This window comes from Carassius auratus, chromosome 42, assembly GCF_003368295.1.
Source record: "Carassius auratus strain Wakin chromosome 42, ASM336829v1, whole genome shotgun sequence".
In the NCBI taxonomy this organism is placed as follows: domain Eukaryota; kingdom Metazoa; phylum Chordata; class Actinopteri; order Cypriniformes; family Cyprinidae; genus Carassius; species Carassius auratus.
The window spans coordinates 4,174,258-4,193,490 of NC_039284.1; the positions used below are offsets into that span (position 1 = coordinate 4,174,258).

Below are 19,233 nucleotides of genomic sequence, written 5' to 3' on the forward strand. Positions count from 1 at the left end.
GTTCATTACTCAAAACCACAATCATGGGTAAGACTGCCGACCTGACTGCTGTCCAGAAGGCCATCATTGACACCCTCAGACGAGAGGGTAAGACACAGAAAGAAATTTCTGAACGAATAGGATGTTCCCTGTATCAAGGCTCCTTGACCGGACCGGACCCTGAGGAAGATTGTGGAGAAGGACCGATTCCAGACCTTTGGGGACCTGCGGAAGTAGTGGACTGAGTCTGGAGTAGAAACATCCAGAGCCACCGTGCACAGGCGTGTGCAGGAAATGGGCTACAGAGAAGCAGCACTGGACTGTTGCTCAGTGGTCCAAAGTACTTTTTTCGGATGAAAGCAAATTTTGCATGTCATTCGGAAATCAAGGTGCCAGAGTCTGGAGGAAGACTGGGGAGAAGGAAATGCCAAAATGCCTGAAGCCCAGTGTCAAGTACCCACAGTCACTGATGGTCTGGGGTGCCATGTCAGCTGCTGGTGTTGGTCCACTGTGTTTTATCTTGTGCAGGGTCAATGCAGCTAGTTATCAGGAGATTTTGGAGCACTTCATGCTTCCATCTACTGAAAAGCTTTATGGAGATTAAGATTTCGTTTTTCAGCATGACCTGGCACCTGCTCACAGTGCCAAAACCACTGGTAAATGGTTTACTGACCATGGTATTACTGTTCTCAATTGGCCTGCCAACTCTCCTGACCTGAACCCCATAGAGCAGGGATCCTCAAATCTGGACCTTGAGATCCACTTTTCTGCAGAGTTTAGCTCTAACCCTAATCAAACACACCTGAGCATGATAATAAATGCCAATGAATGTCTTTGGGATCATTAGAGAATCCCAGACAGGTGAGGTTGATCAGGGTTGGAGCTAAACACTGCAGTGCGTTGGATCTCCATGGCAAGATTTGAGGAGGGGGGCCATAGAGAATCTGTGGGATATTGTGAAGAGAAAGTTGAGAGATGCAAGACCCAACACTCTGGATGAGCTTAAGGCCGCTATCAAAGCATCCTGGGCCTCCATAACACCTCAGCAGTGCCACAGGCTGATTGCCTCCATGCCACGCCGCATTGAAGCAGTCATTTCTGCAAAAGGATTCCCGACCAAGTATTGAGTGCATAACTGAACATAATTATTTGAAGGTTGACTTTGTTTGTAATAAAAACACTTTTATTTTATTGGTCGGATGAAATATGCTAATTTTTTGAGATAGGAATTTTGGGTTTTCATGAGCTGTATGCCAAAATCATCAGTATTAAAACAATAAAAGACCTGAAATATTTCAGTTGGTGTGCAATGAATCTAAAATATATGAAAGTTTAATTTTGATCATTACATCATGGAAAATAATGAACTTTTATCACAATATGCTAATTTTTTTAGAAGTACCTGTATATGAAAATGAAACTTTTTTGTAGAAGCACTAACTATACCACATTATATACGACAAGCTGCAAAAGACACAGGAGCAAAAACATGGTGACATTAACTTTTGTTTAAATATAATGAGCAGTAAATTGCGTCACCAAAAATTATTGAGGTCATGTATCTATATTGTGCGATAAGTCAACATGACAGGACTAGGTAAGTGGAGATGCCTGTTTTGAGTGGGTGTCTTTAAATGGGTGTAGAAATATGCGTAAGCAATTTTCTGTACAAATATTGGGATTTATAAAAAATAAACTTGGCGTAAATATGTACCATGCGTATGGACTCATTTCTGGAGTGAGAAACGTAATGAAAAAAACAATGATTCAATGTTTTCATTTGGATTTACACGTTTACATAAAATATTCCACTCTCATTAATGGAAATAAGCATTGAAATTACATAAAATCATTACGCAGAAGTTCAACAAAAATGAAATGAATTTAGACATATTTTTTATAGTGGATGTGCTTGATCACTTTTCAAAGTGGCATGCTAATGTCAGGGAGGAGTGTTTTAGGTGCACAAAAGTGAAGTTAGACAATTGTATTTACACCGCAATATTTTATGTAGTCTGAGAATAGCTAAAAGATGTTCACCTTATGAGCAAAACTGCATAAATGTAATTTGATTTAATTGTTTTAAAAAATGTAAATACTATTTGGCCAGTGGAAAATAATGACCTCTACTCTATTCTAAAATATTTATCTGAAAACTATTTTAATCAGTTTTGTATTTATGGATATTTTGATATATTAATTCTGAAACATAACATGGATACTGGATGAATTTAAACATTAATAATTGTAAATTATAATTTTTGACTTCACAGTGCCTTTAAACAGTATTTATAGAAGTATCCAAACTTTTGAGCAAAATAAACTGAATAAGGGCTGCACGATTTTCACTGACAAGCTGTGCAAAACATGCGCAAAATATGATCTTATTTGTACAATACTGTTAAGCTGCGAGTGTCCTAGCCTTTTTCGCGCTGATGGCCAGCACCCCATCAGAGTCGGAGCAGAACTCCTGTCGGACAACATCTCCAGGACGCTTTGCTCAATATGACTAGTAAGCCAACTCTCAAATAACTACTCAGATGGCTTTTGTTCTACCCACTTAAATGATAGAAGTACTCGCACTGTCCGATCTATTAAGACTGTGTCTGTTCCCCAAATAGTAAGGTCAAAATATAAATTCAATGTAGAAAATCTTATCGTGATTAAACCCCAAAAAAAAAAGTAAAATAAATGAACAAAAAAAAGTTTGGGCTAATAAACATTAGATCACTCACACCCAAAGCAGTTATTGTAAATTAAATGATCACAGATAATAGTTTTGATGTACTCTGCTTTACTGAAATCTGGCTAAAACCAAATGAATATTGGTCTAAATGAGTCTACTCCATGTGTGTGATCGTCCGTAATATTTTTTGTAATATTTGGCTACTGTTCTAATCGTAGCCTATCCTACTGTTATAAAAGAAAACTAAACAGCCTACTATCCATGTTTATTGAGTTAATGTTCAATTACATTCATTTCAGTTAAGTCACCAAACATTTTCTGATTTTTAAAAAGAAAAGAAAAACACTTTTCTTTGCATTGCTGCACTTTTATTGAAAGGTTTTGGTTGTTTACTTGGGTAAGCATAAGCTTAGTAATTGTCAAAAAAGTTTTTCTCATCCTGGCATAATGGTGCCTAATCTTTTTTTCTTTTTCTTTTTTTTTTAGTTAAAATAAAAAAAGAAAAAAGAAAAATACATTGCAGTGGACGTTTTTTACTTCATTAGTGTGTTTTACTGTGCTAATGGAAAAAGGATGCGTGTAGGATTCGGTATTCGGTTTCGGATTCGGCCAAATCTTAAACAGTGGATTCGGTATTCGGCCAAACCCCAAAAATCTGGATTCGGTGTATCCCTATTTTCAACATTTATTTATTAAGTTTATTGAACTTATAAAACAGTTTTTCACTAACTATGCATGAAAGTTGTTTTCACAAAAACACAAACATGTACAATCATGTCAAAACTTATCCAGTGCACCAGTGATTAAACGAGTCCACTCCACCAAACTGTTATAAGCATGAGCCCCATCAGACTGGTCGTGGCCGAGGTGTTGCAACAATATATAGTGATATTCTCAATGTTACCCAGAAAACAGAATACAGGTTTAATTCATTTGAAATACTTCGGCTTAATGTTACACTGTCAGACATGCAAAAGAAATATAATGTATCTCTTGCTCTGGCTACTGTGTATAGACCACCAGGGCCGTATACAGAATTCCTAAAAGAATTTGCAGATTTCCTCTCAGACCTTCTGGTTACAGTTGATAAGGTGCTAATCATGGGAGATTTTAATATTCACGCTGATAATACAAATGATGCATTAGGACTTGCATTTACTGACCTAATAAACTCTTTTGTCAAGCAAAATGTCACCGCGTCCACTCATTGTTTTAATCATACACTGGATTTAATTATATCGCATGGAATCGATCTTACTGCTATAGATATCGTACCTCAAAGTGATGATGCTACAGACCATTTCCTTGTATCGTGCATGCTGCAAATCACTGATATTAACTATACTGCGTGTCTCAGTGTTACCGTCTGGGCACAATTATTGTTCGAGTCACCAAAGACAGATTCGCAAAAAACTGCCTGATCTTATTAAGAAACCAAAACTAGATCCTAGTGAACTGGCAAATTATAGGCCTATTTCAAATCTTCCATTTATGTCTAAAATTTTACAAAAAAGTTGTGTCTGTTCAATTGAGCTCCTTCCTGCACAACAATGATCTGTATGAAGAATTTCAGTCAGGTTTCAGGCTCCACCATAGCACAGAAACTGCACTTGTTAAATTTACAAATGACCTGCTTCTTGCGTCAGATCAAGGCTGCATCTCATTTCTAGTCTTACTTGATCTTAGTGCTGCGTTCGACACCATAGATCATGACATACTCATAGATTGATGTCACGCTGTCTAGTCTCTGTTTCCCTGGGTGTCTACTAGTGGGCTCACTTCCCCTTAGGCACTTCACCGTAGGCACTAGATTCCCTCTAGTCCTGTCATCACAGTAATTGCACTCTGGTTAATTGCACCAGGTGCAGGCACTCTATTGTCATTAGCCTCCCTATAAATTCCAGTCTTTTCCTGTTGTTTGGATGGAGTCCTTTCCTTTTGAATGTTCAGCCATCTAGTTTTCCGAGATTCCTCCTTGTCTTCTCATCCTCCGAGTTCCCGTTCCCGTTCCTTTACCTTTCCTGTTCCCTCTTTTGTTTATTTGTTCATTTGTTTTTGGACTGATTTTTGGTTTTGACCTTTGGAGTGTTTTTGACCACGATTTGGATTTTCCCTTAACAAATTACCTGCAATTTGATCTCTCGTTCTCCCTGTGTCTCTCTGGGCAACGATCGTCACAGAAGGACTCCATCAACAAGATCCAGCGGTATGTCTGTTCATATTTCCTCCCCAGCCACCGAGTGGGAGAGGAATGGTTTTGAGGGTACCCGCCAGAGTCGAGTCAGGTGCTCATGGACCCTCCAGAGTCAAGGTTAGTCACCTTTGACCTTCCAGAGTCAGGGTTAGTCACTGTTGACCTTCCAGAGTCAGGGCTAGTTCCTGTTGACCTCCCAGAGTCGAGTTAGATTCCCGCTGATACTCCTGAATCAAGTCAGATTCCTGTTGACCTTCCAGAGTCGAGTCAGGTGCCCGTTGATTTTCCAGAGTTGAGTCAGGTTCCGGTTGACCCTCCAGAGTCGAGTCAGGTGCTCGTGGACCCTCCAGAGTCGAGTCAGGTACTCGTGGACCCTCCAGAGTCAGGGTTAGTCACCATTGACCCTCCAGAGTCAGGGTTAGTCACCTTTGACCTTCCAGAATCAGGGCTAGTCACCGTTGACCTTCCAGAGTCAGGACTAGTCATCATTGACCTTCCAGAGTAAGGGCTAGTTACCATGGACTTTCCAGAGTCAAGGCTAGCCACCGTTGACCTTTCAGAGTCAAGTCAAGTCACTGGTGATCTTCAAGGACCGAGTCAAGTCACCATTGTTCTTCATTAACAAAGGCAAGTCACCATTGATCTTCATGAACAAGGAAACACCATGGGAGTACCAGAGTCTCGTCATTTCTCTGTGGATCTCCCAGAGCCTCTCCACGTCTCTGATGAACTACCAGAGTCTCTCCACATATCTGATAATCTACCAGAGTCTCTCATCGCTTCTGTGGAACTTCCAGAGACTCGTCACATCTCAGTTGAACTCTCTGAGCACCTGACTGATCCTGCTGTGGCCACGGAGGCTACCCTTAACTTGTTCAGGTTTTTTGTTTCAGACTTGCCCAATCAGACTTATCCTCCTGTTTATTCGGCCATACGGATGTGGTGGTCTTCTGCTCCGCCCTGGGGGGCATTTGGTTCGGACGCACGGATGTGGTGGTCTTCTGCTCCGCCCTGGGGGGCGTCTGGTTCGGCCGCACGGATGTGGTGGTCTTCTGCTCCGCCCTGGGGGGCGTCTGGTTCGGACACACAGATGTGGTTGTCTTCTGCTCCGCCCTGGGGGGCGTCTGCTTCAGCCGCACGGATGTGGTGGTCTTTTGCTCCGCCCTGGTGGGCGTCACATGATGTCCTTCTTGGACTTGTGTTTTTTTTTTTTGTTTTTTTTTCTGTCTGTCTTCCTCCTATGGACCTTGCCCTCCGTCCCTCCCCCTGATCCTCCACCAGTCCACCTCCCTCCTGGGTTTCTTGTCTGTGTCTTTCGTTCCTTTCCTTCTAAGGACCTGGCCCTCCGTACCCTCCACCTGATCCTCCGCTGGTCCACCACCCTCCTGGATTCCTTGTTTTGAGTTGCACTTCTCTTGTCCCTGTTTCCCCATTTTACCTGGTCGTCTTGTCTCTGTTTCCCCATTCTACCTGGTCCTCTTGTCTCTGTTTTACCATTTTATCTGGCCCTCCATCCCTCCCACTGGTCCTCCCCGCTCCACCTCCCTCCTGGTCTCCTTGTGTCTTTGGTTTTCCCTTGGGTTCGGGTGGAGCATCTGGCAGCTGCTCCGTGGAGGAGGGGGTAATGTCACGCTGTCTAGTCTGTGTTTCCCTGGGTGTCCACTAGTGGGCTCACTTCCCCTTAGGCACTTCACTGTAGGCACTAGATTTCCTCTAGTCTTGTCCTGTCATCACAGTATTTGCACTCAGGTTAATTGCACCAGGTGCAGGCACTCTATTGTCATTAGCCTCCCTATAAATTCCAGTCTTTTCCTGTTGTTTGGATGGAGTCCTTTCCGTTCGGAATGTTCAGTCTTCTCGTTTCCCGAGATTCCTCCTTGTCTTCTCGTCCTCCGAGTTCCCGTTCCTTTTCCTTTCCTGTTCCCTCTTTTGTTTAGGAGGCGGGAACCGGTGGACAATCAAATAAAGACTTTAATTACAAAAATAAACACAAAACAGCGCATTAGCCCCTCACGGACGACTGATGCGCACAAATAAAAAGCAAACATAAAATTAAGCCCAGGCCTGGTCCTCTCTCGTCCTTCATTATCGTTGCTCCAGTTTTATATCCTTCCATCTCCTCTGTGGGACTCGAGACAGGTGGTGGGTCGCAGGTGTTGGTCATTTCCCAATCACTCCACCGGTCTCGCTCGTTCCCACATCCCTCGGCCCCGCCCCACTCGTCACATACCCCGATCGCCCCTGGCAGGCTGGGGGGTAACCTCGAGACTGCGCTCTACTCCCCCTCCTGGATACTTCATGGAGGCAGCAGCCTCCGGCCCCTGGCGAACGACGCCGACTCCTCCGCTCCCTCATTGACAGCAACCGCCCCTCCACATCGCGGGCAGCCGGCAGCGAGCTCGCCCGTCCCCCGCAACTCACTCCAGCCCATCGCCTCAAGCGTCCATGGCGGCACACTCCTCACCTGCTCGATGGCACCGTGGATTCACCACAGCGACGAGGGATCTTCAGCTGTGCGTCCCTCCTTCTCCCGGGTTTCGGCACCACTGTAATAATACAACCTTCATATTCATCCGGAAGAAGGAGGCGGGAACTGGCGGACAATCAAATAAAGACTTTAATTACAAAAATAAACACAAAACAGCGCATCAGCCCCTCACGGACGACTGATGCGCACAAATAAAAAGCAAACATAAAATAAAGCCCAGGCCTGGTCCTCTCTCGTCCTTCACTATCGTCGCTCCAGTTTTATATCCTTCCATCTCCTCTGTGGGACTCGAGACCGGTGGTGGGTCACAGGTGTCGCTCATTTCCCAATCACTCCACCGGCCTTGCTCGTTCCCACATCCCTCGGCCCTGCCCCATTCGTCACAGTAATGATTTGTATTGTAAAAAGCGCTATACAAATAAACTTGAATTGAATTGAACTGAATTTAACATAGCATACTTTATAAAATAAACATTACTATAGGTTCATTTGTCAATAAAAATGCTTTACATTATTAAGCCAATGACATTGTAAACTTCCAACCGAGAACTCTCAGAAGGACTCATCACAAATACATTTATAAGGGAGGACTTCATTGACTATTAGGGAGTTAACCAGACTCAGAAACACAAACCAAGTACAAACACCTAAGTAATTGCATAAATGTTTATATTAAATATGTCCCACAAAACCATCAAAACAATTGAAGATATGCATGGTTTCTGAGTTGCCATAGTGAAAAAGGATAAATGGTCACAAACGTATCTGGTCATTGTCCATACCACAAGTGCAGATAAGGATAGGGGATTTGTCAGACAAGAAAAGAGCAAAAAAGTCCAGTAGTTGATTTCAGATTCTAACTTCAGTCAATCCAGGCTTCAGTTCAGCTTACATTGCAATAATGGTGTCCTTGTAACCCTCAACCATCTCAAATCTCAGTTGGTCCAAGTCATCAAATGATGATACTGGCATGACTAATTAGAAACAGAAATTATAAGAATAGACTCCCATGGATTAATGCTGTCATTCTTAATATGATGAAAGAACGTGATCTTGCAAAAAAAAAAAAAAGGCTAACAATTCAAAATTAAGTACTGATAAACACCGTTTTGCAATGTTGAGGAATAAAGTTACATCTCAGTTAAGAAAGTCAAGGGCTGACTTTTTTCTAACCATTATAAAAAATGCAGGGGGCAATTCAAAAATGATTTGGGATCAGTTAAACAAATTGCTGGGGCACGAACATAAAGACAGAAAACCTGTTGATCTTGTGCTGGATGGGAAAAGTATTTCTGATCCAACTGTGGTTGCTACAGCTTTTAACAACTATTTTGTAGACTCTGTTGCATCTATTGCACAGGGTTTCTCACATGTAGATATTAGTAAGTGCCCTATCTTGTCGTCAGAGCACAGCCTTGTGTTTTCCAGCGCTTCTGAAAGAAACATAGAATCCTTAATCAGTTCACTTAATACTTCTAAAGCGAAAGATGTCTTTGGTATGGATAATACAATATTGAAAGAATTAGGTTCGTCCTTGCTTATCCCCATCACAAAAAATATTAATCAATCGATTTCTCTGGGGGAATTCCCAAATGCTTGGAAATTATCTATTGTTTCCCCTTTATTTAAATCAGGAGACATACAAATTATTTCCAATTATAGACCAATAAGCATTTTGCCAGTAATATCCAAGGTTTTAGAAAAATGGGTGTCTCAACAGATTAGGAATCACTTGAATAACTCAGCCTTCTCCCTTCATCCATTACAATTTGGATTTAGGACAAATCACTCCACTGAGACAGCAAACTGTTTTTTTATCGAAAATATTAAATCATTGCTTGATAGGAACAAGGTTGTTGGAGCTATTTTTTAGATCTTAGGAAAGCCTTTGACACTGTTAATCACAATATTTTATTGTCTAAACTATCTCATTTTAATTTTTCAGATAATGCTCTGAAGTGGGTAGCATCTTATCTTTTTAAACTATCACAAACTGTACGTATTGGCAGCTATCTTTCTGAACCTCTTCAGTTGTCCACTGGAGTGCCTCAAGGGTCTATATTGGGCCCCCTTTTGTTTTGCATGTATATTAATGACTTGCCAAGTGCGTGCCCAGAAGTGAGAGTTCAAATGTATGCAGATGACAGTTTATATATACAACATCAAAAGCAGCAGTGGCAGCCAAACTTACGAAGGCTATGGTTAAAATTAGTGAATGGTTAAATCACTGTAGCCTGGAGTAAAATCTTTCCAAAACAGTTGGTATGTTTTTTAGTAAAACCACCAACTCTGCAGTTGATCCGGATATTTTTATTAATGGTGAAAAAATTCTAATTGTCTCAGAATTTAAATATCTTGGTATTATCATTGACTCCAAACTTAAGTTTAATTCTCAGATTTCAAATACTGTTAAGAGAATAAAATTTAATTTATCTAATTTCCGATATATTAGGAATTCAATGTCTACCCAAGCTGCCAAAATGTTTATGCACTCTATGATATTTTCGCATATGAATTATTGTCTGACTACTTGGTCTCAGGCCAACCACTCCGCCTTGCTCCCAATACAGACTTTATATAAACAAACGTTAAAATTTTTTGATAAGAAACTACGTCACTTTCATCACTGTAAGATTTTATTAAAATATAATCTGTTGAGTTGGGAAAACTTGGTTAAGTTTTCAAATGGCTGTTTAGCTTATAAAATTCTCAATGACCTGGCCCCACCTCATCTTAGTGAGTTTCTGAGTTTAAGATCAGAAAACAGTCGTCTCACTAGAAGAACATTTAGAAGGAACTGTGTTATTAATTTCAGGAAAACTGCTTTTAGTCAGTCTGCCTTCTCGATTAAAGCCTCGAAAGAATGGAATGACATCCCAACGTCAGTTAGAGAAATAAATAGTTATAATGAATTTTGTTCATCTTTTAAAACTTGGCTTCTTAGCATGCAAATTTGTCAACATTAATTAATTTATTTTTATTTTTTTTCTGTTGCTTTTGGAAACTGTAAGGTTTGTTGTATTATGTTATATTTTGTTATGTTTTGATTAAATTGTTGTATTAGGTTGCCTGTTGTACATCTGGCCTAGGACTGCAGATGAAAACTAGCCTCTTGACTAACTCTGGCATATTTTGACTTGCGAACCATCATCAGTCCCCGCTGTGGATGACTGGATTCGTCAGAGCGAGAGGGTGTGGGACATTGCTCACGTCCGCTTACAATGAGCTGTCAGAGTACAGGAACTCCAGGCTAACAATCAACATCGACCACATCCATCCTACCAACCAGGACAACGGTTCTGGCTCTCAACATGGGATCTCAAGTTTCGGCTACCAAGCAGGAAGCTCAGCCCAAGGTACATTGGCCCTTCCAAAATTCTACGAAGAATCAATGAAGTAGCGTACCAATTAGAGCTTCCTGCTAACTACCGTACCTCTCCCTCCTTCCATGTCTCACTGCTGAAGCCGGTCCACACGGATGCTGACCCCAATCATGAGGCTCAAGAGCCATCACCGCCACTGGACATTGATGGAGCACTGGCATACACGGTCAAGGAATCACTTGACTCGAGACGGAGAGGGGGTCAGGTCATGGACCTGAGGAGAGGTCATGGGTAGCCGGCAGCGACATTCGGGCTCTCACGGAGGACTTCCATCGAGCCAGACCCGTTCAACCAGCGCCACGACCACTGGGACGTCCGCGCCAAGAGGCACTCCTAGGGAGTGGGATTCTGTAACGCCATGTAAGCAGAGGGAGCCCTTTCCGGAGTATTGACTGTTCAACACTCCCTCTGCTTCTACAGTCATTTCCTGTTTGGGACTATTAACCTGCCTTACCAAGCGTTTTCCTTGTGAGTATTCTGACTGCCTGTTTGATCACGATTCTGCCTGTTACCTCATTCGCGTCTCTTGGATTGCCCCTTTGGACTTATTGCTTGATTGGACTGATGTTTGTTTTTGATCTGTTCGCCTTCCTACTTGTCTCTGTCTACTGGATAACCCCTGTGTATGTTGAAAGTTCGGACTGCCCTTACGGTATTGACACTCTGCCTGGTTACACGACTCTGATTGTAAGATCTTCCTTTAATAAACTCCTGCAAATGGATTCACATTCTGCCTCAGCCTCTTCGTTACAGTTTGACTTTATATAACTGTAGGCGAAGCCTTCTTTCTAAGAATGGCCAGCATTCAGCGTTTATAGAGCATTTGACCAAGTAGGTATACATTTTTTGGACAATTGTCCATTTCCATATTAAAACAATGAATTGTCAACACAAAAAGGTAAGTCTTGCTGTTTTACACATATGACTATTATAAATGGAACACATTTAGTCAGTTCTCTAAAAGCTAAACGTTCAGTAAAGTTTGAAGTTGTACACCCTCTTGAAAAGGCTACAGACATAAAATATTAAGGAATTTTTGTACAAAGACCCTATGTAACTGAAGAACCCAAAACACTAAGAAAATTATCATATGTATACAGAAAAACCACTCGTGATCATTTGGTTATGTTTTTGTAAACGCTGTTTTACTGTTTCTTGCACCGATTTATCTAGATCTCTTGTTCAGATAGCTGATGACGAAGTTTGCATATTATTTGTCGTACTCATGTCTTGACATTAAATGCTCATGACATTAAAGCCTAGGACTGCGTATACTTCCCATAGGTCATAATTGTAATCATCTAGCAAGTGCTAAATTTATTCTTTTTTGTCCACTTTTGACAGATTTGGTAAAGGGGCTATGTCCACTTGTTGTAATGCATTTAACTGTGTAATCACAGTTAAAAAACAGAAAATTATAATACACCCCACATTGAAAAGGTTATAGGCATTTTCGTTTATACTTGGGAAATATGTTTTCACAACTTTATGTCTCATTTAATACTTTATGTATTGTTATGTATCAATGTGTCTGTATGTATGTGTATTTTATTTTACATGTTTATTGTTTGTTTAATGTAATGCTGTAACCTGTACCAAAGAGCTGTACTGAAAACAAATTCCACCAGCTTGGCTGTGTGGTCATTAAACTTAAAACCTAAATCTAACAGAAATATGTATCAGTATAACAAATACCTGATACGGAAATCCTCTCTTCTAAACTATTGTGAAAGTTTTAATGTCGATTTGATTGCCTGCCCCTCTAGCCCTGACTAGATGAAGACTAATCTAAGATTTTGGTCAAACATGCGGCGAGCGTTCACTGGAAAAACGAGAACAAACACAGTATAGGAGTGTTACGTCCCAGGGCCTACTTAATTGGGACTGTCTCTTGTGTATGTGCCTTGTGTGTTCTTTTCTCTCGCCCTCTCAAGTGCTGACAAGGACTAACAGGTGAAGACCAATTAGTGGATGATTCTTCTGATGACTGCCCTATCCTGATTGGCCCACAAGAGGAAATGCTTGAAGATAAAAGACAGAGTTGCAATGTCTGGAGTGTGGGAATTTGGAGTGAGAGTTTCTTCTTCTGCTGATGTCACTAGAGTTTGTAGCTGATTTTGTTGTGATTAGAAGTTTGTTGATGAATTTCTAGTGGTCCTCTTGTGGGAGGATTTATTCAGCCCAAACGTGAGTTATTTTCTTTTGTTGTTAGAGCTAAGGTTTATTTTTGTTTTCTTTTGTTTTCATGGGAAGCTGTAGGGAGGTGGTTGCTATTTATTTTGATTATACTTTTTCTCCTGTTTAAGATCAGTTAGGGAGTGAGGGTAATCTTTTGTATTTTGTTTTCTTTTTATTTTGTAGGTTAGTTGGGTATGTTTCTGGGAGTTGGTAGGTTTTGTTTGTTATGTTGGCCTGGACCCCTCCTGAAGTTATATTTGCTTTGTGTTTAATAAACTCTATTCTGTTTTCACGTTACTTTCGTGGTTGTGTGAGTCAGTAGAAGGGGGGGGGGGGAACTCCCTCCATTTTCTTTATTACTCCCTCCCATCCCCTAGACTGGGGAGGTATGTAATATTTCAAATGAAAGTTGAGAGAGTATTTCAACCAAGATTGTACTTTTAGAGCATTTTCTGACCTGTCTACAAAGTGGACCCTTACTATTTATCTGTTACATGTACATCTATTTCATTTAGAATGCATAAAGTTACACGTTACAAGCTGAAGATGGTCTGGAAACACTATTCTCTCTGTACTTGTCTCAAAACACAACTTTAATAAATCAGTTGTTTTACGCGAAAGCGATGATTCAATCAGTTTTATTCAGTCTTTGTGATTTAGGACTAGGCCTTTTAGTTATGTTCCAGGAAACCGGTACAACAGTAACTGTGCGTTGTTACAGTTACATCTTTAAGAAAACATTAGGCCAGCAGTTTATCATCTTTTAATTCTCTTAATTATTCACAATTGAAAATGTTTTAGTTTAAATATTCGTTTATAGTCAGTTACAAAAGTGTTTTGCATTAAGCTTACATTTATTTTTAAATAATCGCAATAAAGTTACAGGTTTCTGGTAGTTAGGCGAACACTTGACAGTTTTTCTCAAACAGTCCTCAGCATAATCTTTTAATATTTAATTGTATGGCACAAAGACAAATTCTGTAGCAGTGTTTCATAAATATGTTTATGTATGTAAACGTACATACATTTATAATCGACTTACAGATGAAGACAGTGGAAGCAATCAAACACAACAAAAAGAGCAATGATATTTAAGTGCTATAACAAGTCTCAGTTAGGTTAACACAGTACATGTAGCATGGGGTTTTAAATAATATAATAAAAAGAAAACAGATAGAAAAAAAAGAATAGAGCAAGTTAGTTAGAGGTCTTTACACATACACACACATATAATTGCATAATAAATGAAAAGAAAAATAGAATACAAAAAGATTAGAAAGGTAGTTAGATTTTTTTAAGAATAGAATTAGTATATTGAGTGATAAAGTTAGAGGGTCAAATAAAGATGGAAGAGATGTGTTTTAAGCTGATTCTTGAAGATGGCTAAGGACTCAGCTGCTCGGGTTGAATTCGGAAGGTCATTCCACCAGGAGGGAACATTTAATTTAAAAGTCCATAAAAGTGACTTTGTGCTTCTTTGGGATGACACAATCAAGTGATGTTCACTTGCAGAACGCAAGCTTCTAAAGGGCACATAAGTCTGAAGTAACAAATTTAGGTAAATGGGTGCAGAGCCAGTCGTAGTTTTGTAGGCAAACATCAATGCCTTGAATTTTATGCGAGCAGCTATTGGAGCCAGTGCAAATTGATAAACAGAGGTGTGACGTGTATTCTTTTTGGCTCATTAAAAATTAATCTTGCTGCCGCGTTCTGAATTAATTGTAAAGGTTTGATAGAATTGGTTGGAAGACCTGCCAAGAGGGCATTGCAATAGTCCAGCCTGGACAGAACAAGAGCTTGAACAAGGAGTTGTGCAGCATGTTCTGAAAGAAAGGGCTTGATCTTCTTGATGTTGAATAAAGCAAATCTGCAGGATCGGACAGTTTTAGCAATGTGGTCTGAGAAAGTCAGCTGATCATCAATCATAACTCCAGGGCTTCTAGCTGTTTTTGAAGGAGTTATGGTTGAATTGCCTAACTTGATGGTGAAATTGTGATGGAACGATGGGTTTGCTGGAATCACAAGCAGTTCTGTCTTGACAAGGTTGAGTTGAAGGTGATGGTCCATCATCCAGGAAGAAATGTCTATTAGACAAGCTGAGATGCGAATAGCTACTGTCGGATCATCAGGATGGAATGAGAGGTAAAGTTGAGTGTCATCAGCATAGCAGTGGTATGAAAAGCCATGTTTCTGAATGACAGAACCTAATGATGCCATGTAGACAGAGAAGAGAAGAGGTCCAAGAACTGAGCCCTGAGGCACCCCAGTAGTTAGATGTTGAGACTTGGACACCTCACCTCTCCAAGATACTTTGAAGGACCTATCTGATAGGTAAGACTCAAACCATTGAAGTGTGGTTCCTGAGATGCCATTTGCCAGTAGGGTTGATAGGAGGATCTGGTGATTAACCGTGTCAAAAGCAGCGGACAGATCAAGCAGGATAAGTACTGAAGATTTGGATTCTGCTCTTGCCAGTCTTAGAGCTTCAACAACTGAGAGCAAGGCCGTCTCAGTTGAAGGTCCACTTCTGAAGCCAGATTGGTTGCTGTCAAGGAGATTGTTGTGTGTGAGAAATGTAGAGACTTTTAACATTTATAACATTTATGTTATATTATTATAATATCCTAATTTATATCAGGTATAAGGTACAAGATCGTTTCTTATTAATTCTATTTCATACTCTTGTAAATTCTATACGAGAACAGTTAGACTATCAAGGACTTGTTGCATCTATCGTAATCATTTGTAAGTCGCTTAGGATAAAGGCAAATGCAAAATAAATAAAATCCAAAAATGTACTTGGAGAAAAAAGAATAACAAGTGAAGTGATTCAACCTTTTATTTACCTGATAAAGCTGTTATTATAAACACTGGTCTAGCCAGAAAAGAAAATCTCTTCATGCCAACATGTTTTTGTGTAATATGAAATTGACTAGCGTCTCAATAATTTCACATATCTCGGTGCCATAATGTTTCTGAACAAGCATCACGCATAAATCTGTTACACACGTACATAAACAGAAAGGAATAATTCTGAGTCAAATATGAATTTTGCAAAAATATTAGTTGTTGGACATTAAATGTGCCTTTTGTCACATACGGGAACACAGGAGACGACAGATCCAAGTGCATGTGAAATTTATTGGGTAATCCAAATCAGAGTCAAAAACAAGCCGGGGTCGTAATCAAACATCAGTCCAAGACAGAAACAAACACATAAACAAACAGGATCAAGAACAGGAACTAGAAAACTAGGAACACGAGGAAACCCGGTGATGGAAAGTAAGGACTCCATGCAGACAAACAGAAAAGGACTGGTTGATATAGGGAGGATAATGACTAACAAGTGAAGAAACCTGAGTGCAATTAACAGGAGTGCAATTACTGTGATGAAGGGACAAGGCTTAGTGGGAATTGTAGTGCCTACGGTGAGGTGCCTATGGGGAAGTGAGACCACTAGTGGACACCCAGGGAAACAGAGACCAGACAGTGTGACATTACCCCCTCCTCCACGGAGCAGCTATCAGATGCTGCACCCGAACCCAAGAAGAGACCAAGGAACACAGAGACTGGGGCTATTTCTACATTGATTTCTACATTGTTTTCTACATTGTTACGATGGCCACCCATACACCAAACACTCCTGAAACAAGAACGATGTGTGTAACAACACTGAGAAGTTCTGTTGAAACAAGTGAAGATACGCACCAGGAAAGATGGGAGCCGACAAAGATTTATCCATGAATATGAATATTTTATGAAACAAGATTTCTCTGTGTCTGATGAATGCTTGGGGACATTAGTGTTTGACAAGACATAGCAGACTGTGAACTCTACATTTTGGAATCTTACGAGGAATATACATCTGAATGCGACTACCTGCTTTTGACCGCGGTAGACTGGGCTTTCATGACCAAAATGATCTTATGCTGGTAAATAAACATCGGGAGGACTCTGAAACAAACTTTTAGTTTGAAAGCAGCGACAAGTCTAACTCTGATTAGTATGATCGTAACTGACCTATCCCCTGAGACAACCATTTCGAATCCAGCAAAACGAGTCTATATTTCAAACAAAGCGACGTATCTGTGTTAAACACCATTTTCTCAACAATAAATTAACAATTTCAGTCAAGTTAAATGATGATGTATTTTGTATTCAGTATAATTATGTATCCAGTATAACAAACCCGAACAACTTTGCTGCGTTCCTGGCTGTATGTAATGCATAATAGTCCGCTATTGGATTCAGTTTTCCTAATTTTTTTCCCATATTTATCTGTTAAAACTGATATGTCACTTTTTGCTTGTACCTGAAACAATTAGCCAGTATCTTAACAAAAAATCTAAATAACTTTTACCTCGTAATATTTAATCAAAATATCTTCCTTTGAAACACGAAATCCCTTTGGTGGCAGATGCGAGGCTTTCACCGGTCAGTCTCTGACCAGGTCCCCTTCACCCTCCTCCACTTTTGAGTGCCACACCCCCATCTCAACAACATATGAAATCAGATGAAAATAAGACTTCTTCCCAATTTTTGCTCGAACGTATGACTCAATACAGAAAATCCATCACTACTTCTTCATGACTACAGCTATGCTGCATTGCTGTAAGGGTGGACATTCTGATAAACACTGCAGTTATTGTCTACTTTTCCTAGATCTGCGAACCATGTTGGATACATTTGCAACATTTTATTGATCAAAACGTTATCTACACGGGCAGACAGAATCAGCTTCAACATTCCAAATACTGAAAAGGATTTCTGACACTACTAACGCTGCTGCGGAAGAGCAACTGGAGTGCGGCTGCGTCGAGGGAAAAATGCGTCATGTAAACAGCATCATAGAAGCTACGTTTAAACAATGTGACAGAGGACAAATTATTGATCTGATGCGTAAGATCATCGACGATGCGTCTGATCCGAATCATGATTGTACAGGGGAATCCAAGTGTGTAAAAATCAAAAAAATGAAATGGACGTTGTAAGAAGTCTGAAAAATAATCCATGGGCCGATTTGTCAAGCATTATTCAATGATGAACTGCCTTTAACTATCATTTTGCATTATTGACACACTGTTTTCCTAATGAATGTTGTTCAGTTGCTTTGACGCAATGTATTTGTTTGCAATTATTTAAAAATAAATGTAAGCTTGATGCATGACACTTTTGTAACTGACTATAAACTAATATTTAAGCTAAACAAACATTTTCAATTGTGAAAAATTAAGAGAATTAAAAGATGTTAAAACTGCTGGCCTCATGTTTTCTTATAGATGGACAGCCAGACATGAAAACGCGCAGTTACAGTTGTACCTGTTTCCTGGAACAAATCTAAAAGGCCTAGGGCTAAATCACAAAGACTGAATAAAACTGCTTTCGCTTAAAACAACTGATTTATTAAAGTTGTGTTTTGAGACAAGTACAGAGAGAATAGTGTTTCCAGACCATCTTCAGCTTGTAATGTGTAACTTTATACATTCTAAATTAAATAGATGTACATGTAACAGATAAATAGTAAGCGTCCGAAAATTTGCAAACAGGTCAGAAAATGCTCTAAAAGTACAATCTCGGTTGAAATACTCTCTCGACTTTCATTTGATTCTCCTATACTGTGTTTGTTCTCGTTTTTCCAGTGAACACTCGCCGCATGTTTGACCAAAATCTGAGAATAGTCTTCATCTAAAAACAAACCATAAAAAAGTATAGTCAGCTAGTGGGGCAGGCAATCAAATCGACATTAAAACTTTCACAAAAGTTTAGAAGAGAGGATTTCCGTATCAGGTATTTGTTATACTGATACATATTTCTGTTGTTAAAACATATTTCCCCTGTATAAACGAATATGCCTATAACCTTTTCAAAGTGGGGTGTATTATAATGTTATGGTTTTTAACTGTGATCGCATTACAAGAAGTGGACATAGCCCCCCTACCAAATCTGTCAAAAGTGGACAAAACTGAATAAATTTAGCACTTGCTAGATGATTACAATTATGACCTATGGGAAGTACACGCAGTCCTAGGCTTTAATGTCGAGCTGGAAAGAAATGAGTACGACAAATAATATGCAAACATCGTCATCAGCTATCTGAACAAGAGATCTAGATATACAAGAAAAACAGTAAAACAGCATTTACAAAAATATAACCAAATGATCACGAGTGGTTTTTCTGTATTCATATGATACATTTTTCAAGAGGGTGTACAACTTCAAACTTTACTGAACGTTTAGCTTTTAGAGAACTGACTAGATGTGTTACAGTTGTAATAGTCGTATGTGTAAAACAGCAAGACTCACCTTTTCGTGTTGATGATTCATT

The 19,233-nt window shown here is 39.9% G+C and overlaps 1 protein-coding gene across 1 annotated transcript in view; it reads right to left on the reverse strand.

Moving 5' to 3' along the window:
• The window catches only part of kif6 (kinesin family member 6), a 304,965-nt gene that overhangs the window by 8,792 nt on the left and 276,940 nt on the right, over window positions 1–19,233 (reverse strand). The gene's annotated exons all lie outside the window — the stretch shown is intronic.